Source organism: Meriones unguiculatus, chromosome 1 (genome assembly GCF_030254825.1).
Source record: "Meriones unguiculatus strain TT.TT164.6M chromosome 1, Bangor_MerUng_6.1, whole genome shotgun sequence".
NCBI classification, from domain to species: Eukaryota; Metazoa; Chordata; class Mammalia; order Rodentia; family Muridae; genus Meriones; species Meriones unguiculatus.
In genome coordinates, this window is record NC_083349.1 from 102524844 (window position 1) to 102544078 (window position 19235).

The following is a 19235-nucleotide window of genomic DNA, read 5'->3' on the forward strand; positions in this document are numbered from 1 at the left end:
TTCTTTAAAATGCCAAACATTGTGAAGTATCAGGTGGTTCTTTACTCCTATCTCAACACTTATGAATCTGAGTTAGTAGGATTCATACTTGAAGCTTTCCTAGGCTATACAATGGGTTATTGGCCAATTTGGGGTATACTGTGTACCCCTGTCTTGAAAATCAAACAGCAAGAAAGATATAAAGTTGCTTCCAAATAATTGTACACAATGTGTCTCTAAAGTTATTTTTGGTATTTGAGAGTTTTGCTTAATCTCTTTGAAAATTATCATAAAAGGTGTGGTTGGACAGCACTCTGGAACTTCAGAGGATGTAACAGGAGCCATTATTTCTGTACATCTGTTCTTTGCTCATGATTCACATCAAATAATGAGTTTTTGTGTAAGCTAGATGAAGTGGAAGTTTCTGGTTTCTTTGAAGACTCAGTTTTGTCACGTGATGTTTTGCTGCAAGCTGGACAGGTGATGTTTTGCTGGAAGCTGGCTTGTGAGAAGGTACTTGAAGTTTTGCTGTGAGTACTCTTCTGCAAGTGGCATGACGTTGGCCAACTGAGAACATCTGTCAGTGGACTCTGAGGAGAGGAGATATATAGAGGCCCATACACAGTGAGGCATCTGATCGTCCTGCTTCTACTCTTGACTTCACAGAGAGAAACACTCCAAATAACTTCTTGGGGAAATTCAATTGAATCTTGAGGCTTTCGCTGACTTATTCACTGGTTAATGTTGCTGCTTGGTGTTGGCCTTTGGACTGGACTGCTGGTATCCTGACAACTGAGTTTGGTAATTCCCTAAAGAGCCATTGACCCTAATCAGCAGAAAGTATATAAAAGAGGTCTACAGCCCTTTTCCCTGCTAATATCCTTTCTGAGGTTGTGGGGGTTGGAAGGGTGGTAAAGATGTTTAAGAACCCTAAATAAATTAGGTTTGGTAAAAAAACAAACAAACAAAAAAAACTAAGCCTACACTTAGAACTAATGTATCTCTTCTTATATAAGCAGATGATAATGTCATCAAAACTTCAAAATCCCACTGGGAATATAATTAAATTTACTTCATTCATTAAAGGAATTACTAAGAGTCTATGAAAATTCACATATAACTTTCATTAAAATAATAAAATTCTACTCTATAATATTGAATTTTGTCCTCTCCATGTAGCTAAAAACAGCATCATAACGATAGCTTGCTTTTTAGTAACACATTCACAGCTCGTTCTCATTAATCAAGGCAACTAGAGAATATTGGAGAAAAGTCAAATAGGTTGCCAAAGAGGTCAGAGAGCTCTCAGCACATTGGTCCATAATTTTCAACAGCACTGACAGATCTGCTCTTAGTTCATTTCATGCCACTCTTCTCCTCTTCAAGCCCTTAAACATCTCTGGATCATAGAGAAGCTACATGCTGATTGAGGAATACACACTGATGGAAAGATGATCTGAAACCTACAGCGATAATTTGGGACACAATGGGAAAGGCATGTCTGATGTCTGGATTCTAAAAGGAATTGAGAACAAGAAAATATCTAATATGCCCAGCTTCTGCTAGGAAATTCATGTGAAAGAATGATTGATAGCAGAATACTATTATTCTATGTTTATTCATACAAAGATGAAAGCTAACAATAATTAAATATAGTGTTTTTAATGATAACAAATGTTGTCTATTGAAGAAGGTACATTATTATGTGTTAAATACATTATTAATAATAGGCCATTGCCAATAATGTACTCAAAATAAGATGATTTTTAGCAATGATAATATCCAGTATTTGAATTCAGAGGCAAGGCTCAAAATATATCTTTCAAAAACTAGCCACAATATTTAGCTCCCTTTAAGAACACTAAAGGTTCAGAGTACTGGCTCTAGTCTCCAATTCCTCTGGAGAACAGACCTGAAATCCTATGAAAATGGCCATGGAGATAGAGAGACTTAAGATAGGCTTTTCATGAGAAAAGCTGATATTGCTTTCTCATGTTAAAGTTGTCTTCAGTCGTAGATTTGAAGGTAGATAAACTACTTAAGAAAACTAGCTGTATCTAGGAGTGGACGAGGGCAACAATAGCTATCTAGTTAGTGTTATAAAAGCTGTAAGGCTGAACTTTACTTTCATAGAAAACTGATCGCTGTGTGATCAATTCAAAAGAACACTGTTTTTGACTGATTTGGAATATCCATGAAAGGTATGTCAGGGGAGGGTCACATCACATGTGCAGTGTATTTTCCAGTACTGGAAGAACTCTGTGGTTGTCCTAAAGATAAGGCTTACGATGTTAGTTAGTATTTCATCATTAATCTTACTCACTGTCATTCTTCCTTCTATTTTTCCAATGAAGTATCAGGTAGACCTTGACAATAGCAAAGAAGCATCTATGCATAGTTATCAGCCATTCCTTAGGAATGCCAAGACCACTTTTAAAAATTAGTATTTATATATGAGAAATATCCTATTTGTTTTTCTCTGAGCATCTTTCTGATGCTCTCTGTGAATTTAATTATTTATATATAGGTTATTATATGGTGACTGACTCCTTAATGGAAGTTGTATATGACAGCAACCTGTGAAAAAGCTATGTAAGACAGTGTTCTTTTCATTTAATGATATATAAAATAAATAATGAAAGAAATTTTAGTAGAAATTTCCCCCAAAAAATAGATGTTCACGTTAGGGAAAGGAATAGAGAGAGTATGGATAATGAGTTATTCTATCCCTGTGGGATGGTAAAGCAATCTTTCAAATAGTTTAGCATGTGATGCGTCCATAGGAGGTGACACAGAATGAAGTAACCTAAGCACCTTGCATTTTAGCCTTTTAGGCATAGTGAAAGGTATTGCTACTCCTCCTCAAAGTATGTCATTCTGTTATTGAATCATTGTGCATTATTTCCTTTTTCCTCTATCATAAGCCATATCTAAACACAGCTTTATATGTGACAGCCTTGTCTTATCAATAACAAGAAAATATTTCAGCAGTTCTTAAGTAAAACAAATATATGAACTATGTCCTATCGAGAATGGAGGCAGAAATAACTTATCAAAGTTGCTTTCCCTTGTGCATATACAAAAGAAAGTCCTTAGTTGTCATTTCCCTCTCCTCAAAGCTGCCCATGTTTTTTGGCATTACTCTGTAGATATTTCCTATACAATAATGCATTTCTTTCTATAGAGAGGAAGGAATCTCATAAGACTGAAGAAGCTAACAAAACTTATAAGGCACAGGCAGCACTTAACCGTTGTAAAATTCATAGGGTCCTTTCCTGAAACATAAAAACAGATACAAATTTCTTTTTATTTTTAATTTTTCTTTATTGATTAAACTTTACTCACTTTGTATCCCCCCTGTGGCTCCTACCCTCCTCTCATCCCAATCCTTCCCTTCCTCCACCCTCTGCCTGCATGCCCCTCCCCAAGTCCACTGATAGGGGAAGACTTCTTTTCCTTCCTTCTGATCCTTATCAATTAGGTCTCATCAGGAGTGGCTGCATTGTCTTCTTCTGTGGCCTGGTAAGGCTGCTTCCCCCTCGGGGAGAGGTGATTAAAGAGCAGGCCAATCAGTTCATGTCAGAGACAGTCCCTGTTCCTATTACAATGGAACCCACTTGGATACTAAACTGCCATGGGTTACATCTGTGCAGGGGTCTTAGGTTATCTCCATGCATAGTCCTTGGTTGGAGTATCAGTCTCAGGAAAGACCCCTGTGCTGAGATTCTTTTGGTTCTGTTGCTCTCCTTGTGGAGTTCCTGTCCTCCCCAGATCTTACTATTTCCCACTTCTTTCATAAGATTCCCTGCACTCTGCCCAAAGGTTACCCATAAGTCTCAGTATCTACATTGATAGTCTGCAGGGCAGAGATTTTCAGAGGTCCTCTGTGTCAGGCTCCTGACTTGTTCCCTCTTTTCTCCTTCTTCTGATGTCCAGCCTCTTTGCCTTTCTGGATAGGAATTGAGCATTTTAGCAAAAGTCCTCCCTCTTGATTAGTTTCTTTAGGTGTACAGATTTTAGTGGGTTTATCCTATATTATATGTCTATATGAGTGAGCATATACCGTGTGAATCTTTCTGCTTCTGGGATAGCTCACTCAGGATGATCTTTTCCAGATCCCACCATTTACCTGCAAATGTCATGATTTCCTTGTTTTTTTTTTTTTTTTTTTTTTTTGATTGCTGAGTAATATTCCATTGTGTAGATATACCACAATTTGTGCATCCATTCCTCCACTGAGGGGCATCTGGGCTGTTTCCAGCTTCTGGCTATTATAAATAAAGCTGCTACAAACATGGTTGAGCAAATGTCCTTACTGTGTACTTGAGAATCTTTTGGATATATGTCTAGGAGTGGTATAGCTGGGTCTTGAGGAAGCACTATTCCTAGTTGTCTGAGAAAGCACGCCAGATTGCTTTCCAGAGTGGTTGTACAAGTTTACATTCCCACCAGCAGTGGAGAAGGGTTCCCCTTTCTCCACAACCTCTCCAGCATGTGTTGTTTCTTGAGTTTTTGATCTTAGCCATTCTGATGGGTGTAAGGTAAAATCTTAGAGCCGTTTTGATTTGCATTTCCTTGATGGCTAATGAGGTTGAGCATTTGTTTAAATGTTTCTCTGCCATTCAATATTCCTCTGAATTCTCTGTTTAGCTCTGTTCCCCATTTTTTAATTGGATTACTTGATTTTTTTGCTGTTTAACTTCTTTAGTACTTTATATATACTGGATATTAGTCCTCTGTCAGATATAGGATTGGTGAAGATCTTTTCCCAATCTGTAGGCTGTCGTTTTGTTCTGAGGACAGTATCCTTTGCTTTACAGAAGCTTTTCAGTTTCATGAGGTCCCATTTATTGATTGTTGCTCTTAGAGCCTGTGCTATTGGTGTTCTGTTCAGGAAGTTGTCTCCTGTGCCAATGAGTTCAAGGTTATTCCCCACTTTTTTTTCTAAGGGATTTAGTGTGTCTAGTTTTATGTTGAGGTCTTTGATCCACTTGGACTTTAGTTTTGTGCAGGGTGATAAGTATGGACCTATTTGCATTTTTCTACATGCAGACTTCCAGTTAGACCAGCACCATTTGTTGAAGATGCTGTCTTTTTTCCATTGAATGAATTTGGCATCTTTGTCAAAAATCAGGTGTCCATAAGTGTGTGAATTTATGTCAGGGTCTCCTATTTGATTCTATTGATCCACCAGTCTGTTTCTATGCCAGTACCATGCAGTTTTTAGTATTGTTGCTCTATAGTACAGCTTGAGATCAGGGATGGAGATACCTCCTGAAGATCTTTTACTGTAGAGAATTGTTTTAGCAATTCTGGGTTTCTTGTTGTTCCATATGAAGGTGAGAATTTTTCTTTCAAGGTCTGTAAAGAATTGTGTTGGTAATTTGATGGGAATTGCATTGAATCTGTAGATTGCTTTTGGTAAGATGGCCATTTTTACTATATTAATCCTGCCAAGCCATGAGCATGAGAGATATTTCCATCTTCTTTTATCGTCTTCTAATTCTTTCTTCAGAGACTGGAAATTTTTTTCATACAAGTCTTTGACTTGCTTGGTTGGGTTCACACCAAGGTACTTTATGTCTTTTGTGGCTATTGTGAAGAGTGTTGTTTCCCTAATTTCTTTCTTGGCCCTTTTGTCCTTTGTATATGGAAGGCTACTGATTTTTTTGAGTTAATTTTGTATCCAGCCATTTTGCTGGAGGTGTTAATTAGCTGTAGGAGTTTCCTGGTAGAGTTTTGGGGTCACTCAGGTGTACTATCGTATCATCTGCAAATAGTGATACTTTGACTTCTTCCTTTCCAGTTTGCAGATACAAACTTCTGTGGAGAGTAGCATCTTTTTGGCAGAGATCCTTGCTCTCTGTTTAGTAGAGATGCCCGTTCTCATGCATGTGCACAATTTTCCTTCATATATATACACGAATAGATATATGCATATTTATTTATTTACTTTAGATATGCTTTCTCTGTGTCATGGAGCTCCCTCTGTAGACCAGGCTAGCCTTAAACTCAGATATCAGCGTGCCTCTGACTCCTGAGTGCTGGGTTTACAGGTGTGCAGCACCATACCTTGTTTCTTTTTACTTTTAATTAAGAAGTTGAGAATTTCATGAACACATACTATATTTACATCATTTTCATCCATCCCTCTCACCCCGCGAAATTCTTTTTTCTAAAATTCATGCCCTATTTTTAATTACTGTTGCAACACAGATGCACACACACACACACACACACACACACACACAAAGTGGAAGTTTCTGCTTTCTTTGGAAACCCAGTTGTGTCATGTGAATGTTTTTTGTTTTAGTTCCAAGTGCAGGATGTGGGAAGATTTTTTTTCCCCATGGAAAACACCCACTGTGAAAAGGCACATCGTGTTTGTCAGCTAGAAACTACCTACTGTGAGGGGTGTGGTTTATGGCAGCTGGAAAACTTTTGTATGTGGATTCTGAAAGGGATAAATGCAAGCCCCACAGACAACACTTTTTGCATTTTTACCTGCTGCAAATGTTTGAATCTGTTTGCTGGTTTTTGAAGAGAGAAACTCTCAGGGAACTCTTCCTGCTGCTTTGGCAGAGTTTTTTCCACTTTAAGGGACTCTTGACTTTTGGGCTGAGTCTCCCTGTTTTGCTGAGTTGTATGATCCCTGTTGCGGTTGCTTGATGTTTGCTACTGCTGTGGTTTGCTGCTTTCCTGTTTTTTTTTTTTTTGTTTTGTTTTGTTTTGTTTTGTTTTGTTTTTTTAATTTTTTTTTTATCAGTTACATTTTATTAACTCTGTATCCCAGCCGGGTCCCGATCCCTCATTCCCTCCCAGTCCCTCCCTCCCTCCCTCATCTCTACAGTGCCCCTTTCCAAGTCCACTGATAGGGGGGACCTCCTCCCCATTCATCTGATCCTGTTTTATCAGGTATCTTCAGGACTGGCTGCAAAGCCCTCCTCTGTGGCCTAACAGGACTGCTCCTCCCTTCGGGGGTCATTGAGTTCCTGTTAGAAATAGTCCCTGTTCCTCTCACTTTTGAACGTATGACAGGAGTCTACTGAGCGCATCTGAAAGACTCTAACTAGCAGTGTTTTCAAAGCAAAGACTCATGACCAAACCTTTGGCAGAGTACAGGGAATCATAAGAAAGAAGGGGAGTTAGTCTGATGGGGAAAGGATAGGAGCTCCACAAGGACCAAATATATCTGGGCACAGGGTCTTTTCTGAGACTGACTTTCCTGATTGACTAGCCTGCTAGTGTCCTCATGACTGAGATTGGTGATCCCCAAAGAAACCAATGACCCTAATCAGAAGGAAGTAGCTCTCCTACCTAATATTATAAGCTTGGAAGGGATGTAGAGGCCTTTAAGAACATTACATAAAGTAGGTGTTTGAAAAATCTAAGCCTAAATACAAGTGCATGCACATGCGTGCACACACAGGAACATACATCCATATAGATATAGATAGATAGATAGATAGATAGATAGATAGATAGATAAGATAGAGAGATAGCTCTACATACACACATATAGAGATAGATAGATAGATAGATAGATAGATAGATAGATAGATAGATAGATAGATAGATGAATTGATGGATAGATAGATTGCTGAGTATACATTTTCTTAGCGCTGACAACTTGAGATTGGGTAACCTATGAGGATGCTTATCCCTGAAGTAGACTGATTCCTTGAAAAAGACTGATTTTCCTATCTTAGTGGCCATTAATTTCTCAAATATTTGTTATTTTAAAAATTTGAGATAATAATTTATTTACTTCTTCCTTTCTTTCCTCCAAACCTTCCCATATACAGTTTCCTGATATCCTTCAAATTTAAGGCTTCATTTTTCACTAATTATTGTTGCATGCATATATGCATGTCTATATACATATATGTTTCCATATGTATCTGAATATAGCCTACTCATTTTCTGTAATACTAAATGTCTACAAGTTGGACATTGTAAGCTCCTCCATTCATGGTGGAATATTAATTGGTGTTGTCATTATGCAGGTCTTGCTAAGATGATGGAATTTTAGATTTTAAGAGTTTAGCTTCCCAACCTAATAAAAAAAAATACTATCTTATAGCAAACATTCTGGTTTTTCAGTTCTTACAATCTTTATGGGCCCTCCTTTACCCTGTACCCTGGGCCTTATATGTAGGAGCTTTATCATGGATCTGTCAACGGATTTGGGCACCTCATGGTCACTTATTTTCTGTATTTTGACCAATTTTGTATTTTTGTTATAACTATTGCAGTTTATAAAAAAAAAATCTTTGCTAATAGGTTTGCTGGTGAGCTGTGTTACCAGAGCTAAGCCTAGGAGTGTGGTATTGATGCAGTGAAACAAACCAATGAGTTTTACTGTGATTACTTACATGAGCACAGGTATGTAGTTATTTAAAGAAGAAACTCTTCATCAACATCTACAGCACCAAAAGCTTATGCTAGTGTGCATGACAGATTATGAAACTGAAAACCTGGAACTCACTAACAACTGGCATGTAGTACGACAGGTTGCAGAGTGTCTCTTTCAGGAAATTCAGATTAGATGAGCTTCTTGAAAGCTCTGCTGGCCAGAGTCTTTTAACCGCCTCTCTGGTCCCTTCTCTTTCAGGTAGAGTGCCCCAGTGGTCCGTATTGCCTATATGTGTTGGGGAAGGAAAAGTCTAATGTATTTGGTCTGTTTGATGGACTTCTTATTTTTAATTAAAGTTTTATTTTTTATATTAATTACAGTTTATTCACTTTGTATCTCAGCTGTAGCCCTTTTCCTCATTCCCTCCCAACTCACCTTTTCTCCCTCATCTCCTCCCATGCCCCTCTCCAAATCCACTGATAGAGGAGGTCCTCTTTCCCTTCCCTCTGATCCTAGCTTATCAGGTCTCATCAGGAGTGTCTGCATTGTCTTTCTCTGTGGCCTGGTAAGGCTGCTCCTGCATCAGGGGGCTGGTCAAAGAGCCATCCACTGATTTCATATCAAAGACAGTCCCTGTTCCTCTTACTAGGGAATCCACTTGGATACTGAGCTGCCATGGGCTACATCTGAGCAGGGGTTCTAGGTTATATCCATGAATGGTCCTTGGTTGGAGCATCAGTCTCAGAAAAGACTCCTGTGGCCAGATACTTTGGTTCTGTTGCTCCTTGTGGAGCTCCTGTCCTCTCTAAGTCTTACTATCTCCACCTTGTTTCATAAGATTCCTTGCACTGTGACCAAAGTTTGCTTATGAGTCTCAGCATCTGGTTTGGAACACTGCTGGATAGTCATGGACTTCTTGAAGCCTTTGAGTTGACTACCTTTTGAACTCAATGAGCTACTCTATAGGATTTAATGTTTCACCTTTCTTTTAGGACCCTCTTTGTCTACATCAGAGCTTACCTCCAATGTAAAATTTTCTCTGAAAGGAAATTTCTGCAGAACAACATGACAAAGGGAATTTGTTAGACTGATACCTAAGATATGATCTGGGTAGTCCAAGAAAAGAGAGATGCATTCTGGAGAGGTAAGGGCCATTATGATTAGTTATTTTTCAGTTTCAATTGGGTGATTAGGGCTTGCATAGTTCCTAGAGAGCTGTTATTCTTTAGTTCAGTCTGGAAGATGGAGGAAACTGGAATTGAGTGCTTGAAAAGAATGAATGAAGAAGCTGCACCAGGCAGTGGAGAGGATGCACTGACTCACAGGCAAGGAGCAAACGCTGGCAGTAGAAACACCCCTGTTCTTCTATGGGAACTCTTAATACGAGGCTTGCTGCAAGAAGGTGCCACCCACGCTAAGAAGTTCTTTGCCCACATTTAATTCTTCCAGGAAATACCCTCAGACTCCAAACCAAAAATACCCATTTTAATTGATTCCACATCCAATCAAGTTAGTAACGAACATTAACATCACACCTGCTAAATGTGCTATAGTTCAAATTCCTGTTTCTCTTCTCTACTGGCAGATGTGGCATGACACAATTATCTTAGATGACAGCTAGAACACTTTGAAAAATATTACTTATAATATGAAGTTAAATATGCAGGTGGATGTTACTGATGGAATGTTAGAATTTAACTTTGTTATATTCATTTTGAATTGCTCTCTTACAAAGGTTTTGGAGTGGTGGCAATTAAAACCCTGGAGCCAAGGGTTATTATTTGCCCATGTGTTGTTTTTCTGTCAAGCTAATTGTATATTTCATGTTCCCAGGACTGCCTTACATTTAGGGACTTAAGCATTAAGGAGTATTTAGATATCTAATGTGATAGTGATGATAATTATGTTTTTAATTAAAAAAATCTTTCCATGAGGACTCATTTCACTTCTGACTTTCTTACATAGTATATTAATGAGAAAAATCATGAAGAATCATTCCTCCTAGGAATTTCATTAAACAGGTTAGAGGCACTAAAAGATGAATTTGCTATGTGAAGGTTTGTCTCCACTAAGGGCTTTCCCTGTCACTCTCCAATGTAGGCAGACTTTCAGAACCCAGTCATTTTCTCCATGGGAGCCAGCACTTTGCACACTCACCCAGGGCACTTTTCAAACCTTTCTAAATGCTACACATCATGTCAAGAGATTGCAGTTTGGCTTTCCAGGGGACATCTGAAATAATTAGCTTTTCCCTTGGATGAAACCTTCTTGGAAGTTTTCCAACGTTGTTAGAGAAAGTACAGACAGTTTAGATCACCCCCTACCTCACAGCATTAGTCTCTCTTCTCACTGTAATTTCATTCATTCTCCAAATGTTGGCATTTGCTTATCTCATTTGTGATTCAGTAGCATGGAATCAACCATTTGGCTTAAATATTTGCCTTTTGAAGTACTTTGTACAGTTAAGAACAACTCTGACTTGTAAAACAGAGAACATTGGAACACAGTGTAAATTTATTCTATTTTGCATCCCGTTTAATAAGATTTGGATAGAAAGAATTCACTTAATTCAATTTACCAAAACCTGCTAATCATGGATGCTACCTACTGCATATTAATATTAGCTGTGTTTAGCCCAGCAACTGCTATGATATTGCATCAGGTTTCACTGTTGTCCACATTGTCAAATTTCTTTCATCTTTAAAAATGCACAATGTCTTCATAATGAGACACTGTCTCATAAAGAATATAATTAAAGTCTGAAAAGTTTGTTGTCTTCTAATTCAGTTATTAACTCTTTCTGAACAACTTTCAATCAAGTCAAGACTATGATAATAACCAACATCAATAATTACAGTGACTATAATATTAGAAATGATTCAGTTATTACAATGCCCCAACCACTATTTACAGAATTATAAGACTTCTGTAATGCTATCTCCCTGCCCACATTGGTTTAGTTGTCCACACTGTATTCTGTCCTTTGTTGAGTCATCAGTTATAATCAGAAGTGACAAATAAATGTAAGGCATGTTAGGTTTGACATTGAGTTTGCATGGGATTAGGGAATTAATTTGGTGAATGCCTTTTCAATTCCAGGCGTGATTATTTCAGGATATGCATTAAATAATTAAGTAAATCAGTTTAGAAGAAGACAGATATCTTAAAAAATTAGTAAAATAATATATATATATACACATATATATATGTATGCATACATATATATGTTAAGAATATGAACTCTATAGGACACTGGATGAGGCTCACAATCATTTTCACACCTTGATAGATGTGTGGCTTAGACAAGTTAATGTTTCTGGAAATCTTTAAATGACTTTGTTATTTAAAATAACACTTTTGAATTTTTGAGTGCAGGTCAGGGTTCACAGAATGATTGCTACACCTGTAAAAAGAAGTGTTGCCAACAAAAGAAACAAGAAATAAATGCTGTCTGGATTCTCATTTACAGTGATTGTTTAATGGTCTCTTTAATTGGATGATAAAAGTAACCGATGACACTTTGATGACCTTACCCTGATACCTCAAAGTTTGCTGTTAATGATGTTTGCAGTTGAGTCACCAATAACAAAGTGCATGTGCTAGGATCGAGATGTCAACTTCACTGAAGTTACACTATCTGCTTTGGTCTTGACTTTAAAGAAATAAAGACAATCCCTTCTACTTGTCTCAGCAAAGCCTACTTTCAAATTTGTTTCACTGAGGAATTTGCTCCTTCAACACCATTGATTAATTGTCTCAGGTATAGTTAGGATTTCAGTATAAAAATTATGAATATATTATTTGAACATACATACATATATGTATATACATATACATATACATACATACATATGAAATTAAAGCCTCTCCTTGGGAACTTGCGTGTGTTCGTGATATGACTAAAATTAGTCTAGTCGCACTGAATCCACAAATATTGACTCTATCTGATGTTGCATAGCAGTGCAGTGGTGTAAACTGACTTTTTCTTATTGTCCTTACACATAGGGACTATTTCTGCTTTGGAGAATTAGAGCTATTTGAATTTGGTTGGTTTTCTCACTTTTCTGCTTGTGTTCACCTGCTTTATTATTATTATTATTTTGCTGACAAAACAACATTTAGAAATTATTTAACAAATGTGTGTTTAATACTTATAAAAATAAATATATGTGTATGTGAAAGCAATTGATAGATAACATATGTGTCTGTACAGCTCCAATATGACATCTCTGACTCAACCTCATAACAGACATATTAAGGGATATTCTTCAGGAAACATTACTTAGTTGTATGTGGAATTGTCTCACTACTTGTTTTTAGTTAATTTTTACATAGCTTAATTTTAGACATAAAAGAAGACAGACACTGGACATGTGGCACATGTTTCTAAATCCTAGTACTTAAAAAGCTTGAAGCAAGAAAATTGTGAATTTTGATTCTCAGATTTGGGGTCAGCCAGGGCTACCCAGGGAACTTAACCCCTGGCTGGGGCACAAGTGAAATTTTCTACCAATTAAACAATTAAACAGACACATGCAGAAAAACAAAATCCTATATTTCAGGTATTAAATGACTTGGATTAAAACTGATTGTCACCAAGCCTAAAGTTAGATCCTCTAGAACCACAAGGGTAGAATGAGAAAACCAGCTCTTGAAAGATTGTCTTCCAACTTCCATATAAATACTTCCCCTGTTCCCTGATATATTTGGTCCTTGTGGAGCTCCTGTCATCTCCAGGTCTTACTAACTCCCCCTTCTTTCATATGATTCCCTGCATTCTGCCCAAGGTTTGGTTATGAATCTTAGTATCTGCCTTGATCCACTTCTAGGTAGAGTCTTTTGGATATATGCCTAGGTATAGCTGGATCATGAGGAAGCACTATTCCTAATTGTCTGAGAAAGCACCAGATTGATTTCCAAAGTGGTTGTACAAGTTTGCATTCCCACCAGCAATGGAGGAGGGTTCTCCTTTCTCCACAACCTCTCCAGCATGTGTCGTCACTTGAGTGTTTGATCTTAGCCATTCTGATGGGTGTCAGTTGAAATCTCAGGGTCGTTTTGATTTGCATCTCTCTGATGGCTAAGGACGTTGAACATTTTTTAAGTGTTTTTCTTCCATTCTACAATCCTCTACAGAGAGTTCTCTGTTTAACTCTTCCCCATTTTTTAATTGGATTTCTTGATTTGTTGCTTTTCAAATTCTTGAGTTCTTTATATATACTGGATATTAGCCCTCTGTCAGATGTAGGGTTGGTGAAGATCCTTTCCCAGTCTGTAGGCTGTTGTTTTGTTTTGATGACAGTGTCTTTTGCTTTACAGAATCTTTTCAGTTTCATAAGGTCCCATTTATTTATTGAAACAAGGTTTTTGAAATGAAGAAAATAGTCTAAAGTATGTTGTATTCTTCCCCCCCGCCCAGCCTCCCAAGAGCTAGGATTATGGACACAAAGTGCCACACAAACACATTTATTGATTTCCTAATTTCTGTGTCTACACTCATATCAAAGCACCAGGGTACTATTGTGATGAACCGAGCTTCCCTTCATGTATTTTGGCTCATCCCATGTTAATTGTTCTCATGCATTATACCTAATTTGTGGTTTTCTAGGTGATGATTTATTTAGCAAAACAGATGCAGAGCTGAAGTTGTCTTTGTCTGTTATTTCTGAGATTTGATGAAATGGGCACAAAACCAAAGCCTTGCCAATGTTAGGTAAACACACTAACACTGACATACTTTTCAAGACAAACTTTCAAAATGTTTCACTCTGTTGACTTCAGAATGAATAGTCTTTTCAAACACAATAAGCACTGCCAACATAGAGTTCCCACTTTTCATGTACCCATCATTTTTTTTTTCTTCATTCCCTAAGCTAGATTGCTTTACCTATTTTTGGCATGACATTTTAGCATGTAACTAAGAATAACAGAGTAGAGTCTTAGAAGCCACAGTCATCAACATGAGATAAAAGAACCTTAAAATTCAGAGTAGTAAAAGGTTAGACTTCCAGAAGCCCAAAGAGATATTTCTCTTTCCACATTATCCAGTTCATTCTTATCAAGACACCTTTTTTCTTTTTTATATCTTTGTTTTGTATTTCCCCATCTAGAGTTGACAGAGAGTATATGTACATTGGGTTCTTCACTGAATTAAATCAGGTAAGAAATATTTGCTCAACTGAGTTGTATAAACTCAGAAAAAGCAAGCTTTTGCTTTATTCCAATTCAAGTTATATATGTGACAAGCTTGTCAAAGACGGCATTTCAAGATTATTCCTACAAAAGGAATTGCTTTCTTATATTTATGACTTTAGATGATATAGGTACTAGACCAGACAGCCACCTAGACTTGTAGCTCTGTGCTTTTACAGTGTCTTCAAATTTTAATAAACTGAGTTTGGTGTTAGCTATGTAGGAAATGTAGCTCTCTCTCTCTCTCTCTCTCTCTCTCTCTATATATATATATATATATATATATATATATATATATATATATACACACATACACATATACATATATATAAATATATATATATATATATATTATGCATGTATACAAGCCCTCATGTATGCATGCAAGCATTCACATCCTTTCATCTTAACTGTATATTTTGTTTTCCCTCCAAATAATGGATGTATCTATTCATCATACAAAATTTCCAAAAACAAGCCCACCAGCTGGAAATTAACCTTCAAGCATGCAAGGCTATAGGGAACACACTACAGATAGAATTCTATCTGTTTGCCTTCAAAGCTCACATACATCTCACAATGTAAACTGCCTCCACTTTTGAGAGTTCTCATAACCTTAAGAATCTAAACATTGACCAAAACCAAGTTCAAAGTCTCCAATGAGACTCACAGCAAGTACTTAGCTGTGAGAACCCTGCAGAATGAAAGTTGAATTGGATATTCTGGTGACAAAATAGTATAACTTTAAACATTGCCATTCAAAAAGGGAAAATAAGACCATTGCAAGGAATGAGACAAAAGCAAGCCTTGATCCCAGCATGGCAAACGTTGAATTCTGTAACAGGGTGTCTAGCACTGAGAACAAAAGGAAGGAAGTGCACCCTCCTCACTGAAATAAATTCACTTTACTAATTCCAGATCACAGGGCCTGTCTTTTGGGCTTGGTGAGGTCCATATCTCCAACATTCCTTGGAATATCTGATTATCTGGGTTCTCCATTGCAGGCTCAGTTTCCTGATCATGAACAACATTCTTGGGTGATGCTGACAAGGATTCTGAAGTTGCTATGTACTGACCAGCTTCCAATTGCTTCTTCTAATCCAGTGGAAAACATTTTGACTTTGTAATTGCAAACTTCCAAACCAGCAGTGTGTGAATGATGCCAATGTCTATTAAAAGTGTGAAGAGTAGCACGGTCATCTGAGACGATGGGTTTACTTGGTCTATTATTTTGTCTGGATTTCCTTTTTATGGGTGGTACTGGCTATATGCAGAATGAATCTTCTGTTTCTTTGTCAGCATTTTTACAGACAATCCCAGAATCGGGCTTTATTAATCTGCTAGTCACTTGTCAGTCCAATGAAGTTGAAAAATCAAGATTAACTATTATACTACATGCATACAATTATGACTTTTGAGTGCCTTGATTGCTAAGGCAAAACATTTTTCATACCAAAATATTATTTTATTCGGTGCCAAACTACAGTTTTGCTTGCTTGCATGATTCTTTTTTGCTGTTTATCATTACAAAATTTATATAAATAACATTTTTATGAATCTATTTCTCTTAATATAACCCAGGTGTTTTCCTGAGGAGAGTTCCTATAAGTGCAATTACCCTCTCAATAAGTAGGGCTAGGCCCTGAGGCGCACAATTATTCTGAGTTCAAACAATGTTTATTCACCAGGAATATATTTGGAAAAGATTTCACTGTGTTTATTTATTGTCATAATAAATTTTATGTTAATGTTGCATTAACAAGCTAACATTTTGCATTATAAACTCGCTGTTTGTTATTCGTAATCCATAGGGTGGGGATCCATAGAGATTTCAGCTCAGAGCACTAGAATATTTCTTTTCTTTCTTTTTATTTTCTTTCTTCCTTTTTCTTTTCTTTTTTGGACAACCCTTTATTGGGAGCAGAGGGCAGCATAACACAATGACCAACAGGAGGAGACTGCCTGATGGGCACCCTGCTCAGCACCCTCCAGATACAGGCTAACAAAAATCCACTGGAGAATGGATTACTTGAGAAAGCTTCCCATCCTCCCAGGTGGGGAAAAATCATTAACTTCCTTGAAGACAACCGTGGGTCACTAGAGACACAGACTTCAGGGGTGCCTTCTTTTTTTATATAAAAAACATTTTCTTTAGACTCTTTGAAGTCAACTCTCATCAGTTGTTACTTTCATTTTGTACTCCCGCAAGGCCATCAAGCCAGCTTCTGTACAGATTGCCTTGATGTCCACTCCAGAGATGTCATCCTGGAAGTCATTCAAGGTACATCAACAGCCAGTGGCCTCCCTCCTGCTTGTTTGAATCTGGAAGATACTCTTCTTCGTCTTTTCATCAGGCAGGGGCAAACTAATCTTTCTGTCAATGCTGCCTGATGTGGTAAGTGCTTGATCCAGAGTTTCTGCTTGGTTAGTGGTCATGATAACATTTACATCTCTCCTTGAGTCAAATCCATCCAACTGGTTCTATAGCTCCAACATTTTTGCCTGAATCTCTTTCTCATGTCCAGACTTTGAATCGTATCTTTTGATACCAATGGTGTCGATTTCATCAATTGACACAATTGAAGAAGGCGCATATTCTTCAGCAACTTGGAACAGCTCCTGAATGAGTTTGAGCCCATCTCCTAGGTATTTCTGAATAAACTTTGAGCCAACCACTCTCAAGAAATTGGTCAAAGTATGTTTCACTACTCCTTTGGCCAATAACATTTTAGCTGTTCCTGGTAGACTAAAGAGAATGCCCCCCTTAGTGGAACTTTATCTCCATCTCTTTATAACAGTCAGGGTGGGTGAGAAGAAGATCCATAGACTCCTTAGTTTCCTGGGTTTGATTGTCCAGCCCCCACTCTCTGAGTAGGTCTTCTGGAGGGTCTTTTCCACCTTCATTACTGTTACCAGGAGATCTGTGTCATCCATTAGCACTCCTACCACAGCATGCACCTGTGGTTGAGCAGGACTGAGTAGCCTGGTTCCAGCAGATCCTTGTCCACAAATGACAGGGTGCTGACATAGTGTTTTGAGCCCACAGGTGTGGACACAATGGCACAATTGTCATCAATGATTTCTTCTGAGGTTCCTACAGAATTGGGGGTCCCCCTGAGATCATCCACTTTAGAACTTTCCTTCCATTTTTTTTTCTAATGATTTTATTTGTTCCTGACTTCTAACGAATTCTTCCTCCATGAGAAGAATTTATTCTTTTTAGCTTCAGTAATTTCAAATACCTATTTTACTGTGTGCATGGGAGTATACATGGGTAAACACATAAATAAATAAATAAATAAATAAATAAATGGAAATGTAATAAAAATATAAAATATTTTTACTAGAGCATTCATACTGTAAGTCATTGGAGTTTTATCTAATCATCATTCTATGATAAATATATGGTTAATTATTAAGCGAAAGAATCAAGACACATCATATCTATATGCATGTGTAGACACTGATGACTGTTCTCAGGATTTTCATACTGAGGTTTAGACGTTATAAGTATTACCAACTTTACATGATGCACATAAATGCAAAGTCACAAGCTCATTGGGGATTTTGAAAATTTCATGATAATCATCATTCCATAGGTTTCTTACTGTCTCTTGACATAAAGAAATTTGTAGCTTATGTCATGTCTATATTTATGAGCTTCAATATGTCAGAAAAATAGTAAGTTGAAAGTGGTAAGAGTGAACAGCTTTTAGAATGATGACTGTGGGCTTTCCACCTGTCAAATGAGTCCTTGACCACATCATTGCTCAGATCTTCTGTTAGAGAAAATGGAAATAATTCTCTTGGATAATATCATACTTATGCATTTTCTTAACTCTGTTCCCCCAGGGATCTGCTATGTCTTGAGTTATCTGAATAAATACCTCTTGAGGATGCTCAGCACATGCTTTCGAAGAAATCATAATTTTAAATTCACAGCTTTCAAAAGTCCTACTGAGTTTTAAAGAATTTTCCCATGAGGATTACTTTTTAGGTAAGGTAAACAACAATTGAAATGGGAAGTTATAAAAGGCAGGTGCTTTTCCTTAAAAGATAAAATACAAAGTTACTGAGTTTTGCCTGTGCTTATTTCCTACATACAATTTATCAGTTTCAATAATAGATTCCATAAATTGAAAATAAAATAAGTCAAGGATTATGACCTAAAGAGTTCATATATAAAGAAAACAAACAATTGAATTGTTTGGCTTATTGAAATGTGGTAAGCATTGTAAGAAAATTAACATATGCAGGATGCTCTGAAATAGCAAAACCCCATGACAGTTGACTGGTTTTTAAATAAGACTGTCCTTTGAAGGCCCAGTTCTTGTCGATATTTAATAGAAATTGAAAGATGGCAAAGATGGAAGACAGGTATAGCCACAGTATTAGACATAACATGAGAGAGGATGGAATTACAGGCAGGTGCAAGACCTCAGTAATACTGGACTCCACACCTCTGGCCTACAGGAACCCTGAAGGTGCTTTGGAAAGATTTTTAATGAATATTACACTAAAGTAATTTTCAGTAAAGCAGAGAAATGTCTCTTTTCCGACATGTTTGGAAAGTATGTTTATGATATAATTACATCTCAGCAAGCAACATATTCTTTCCTCATTTGTATGAAACTTTTCACAAGTTTAAAACACATAAGTAACAAAGAAAGTGTGAAAACACACAGGATTAAGGCCAAGAAAGCTACCA

General features: G+C 37.2%; 1 pseudogene; it reads right to left on the reverse strand.

The window, feature by feature from the left end:
- Nucleotides 1-1202: 1202 nt before the first annotated feature.
- On the reverse strand, nucleotides 1203-17728 carry LOC110563872 (26S proteasome regulatory subunit 4-like; annotated as a pseudogene).
- Between the last annotated feature and the right edge of the window lie 1507 nt (nucleotides 17729-19235).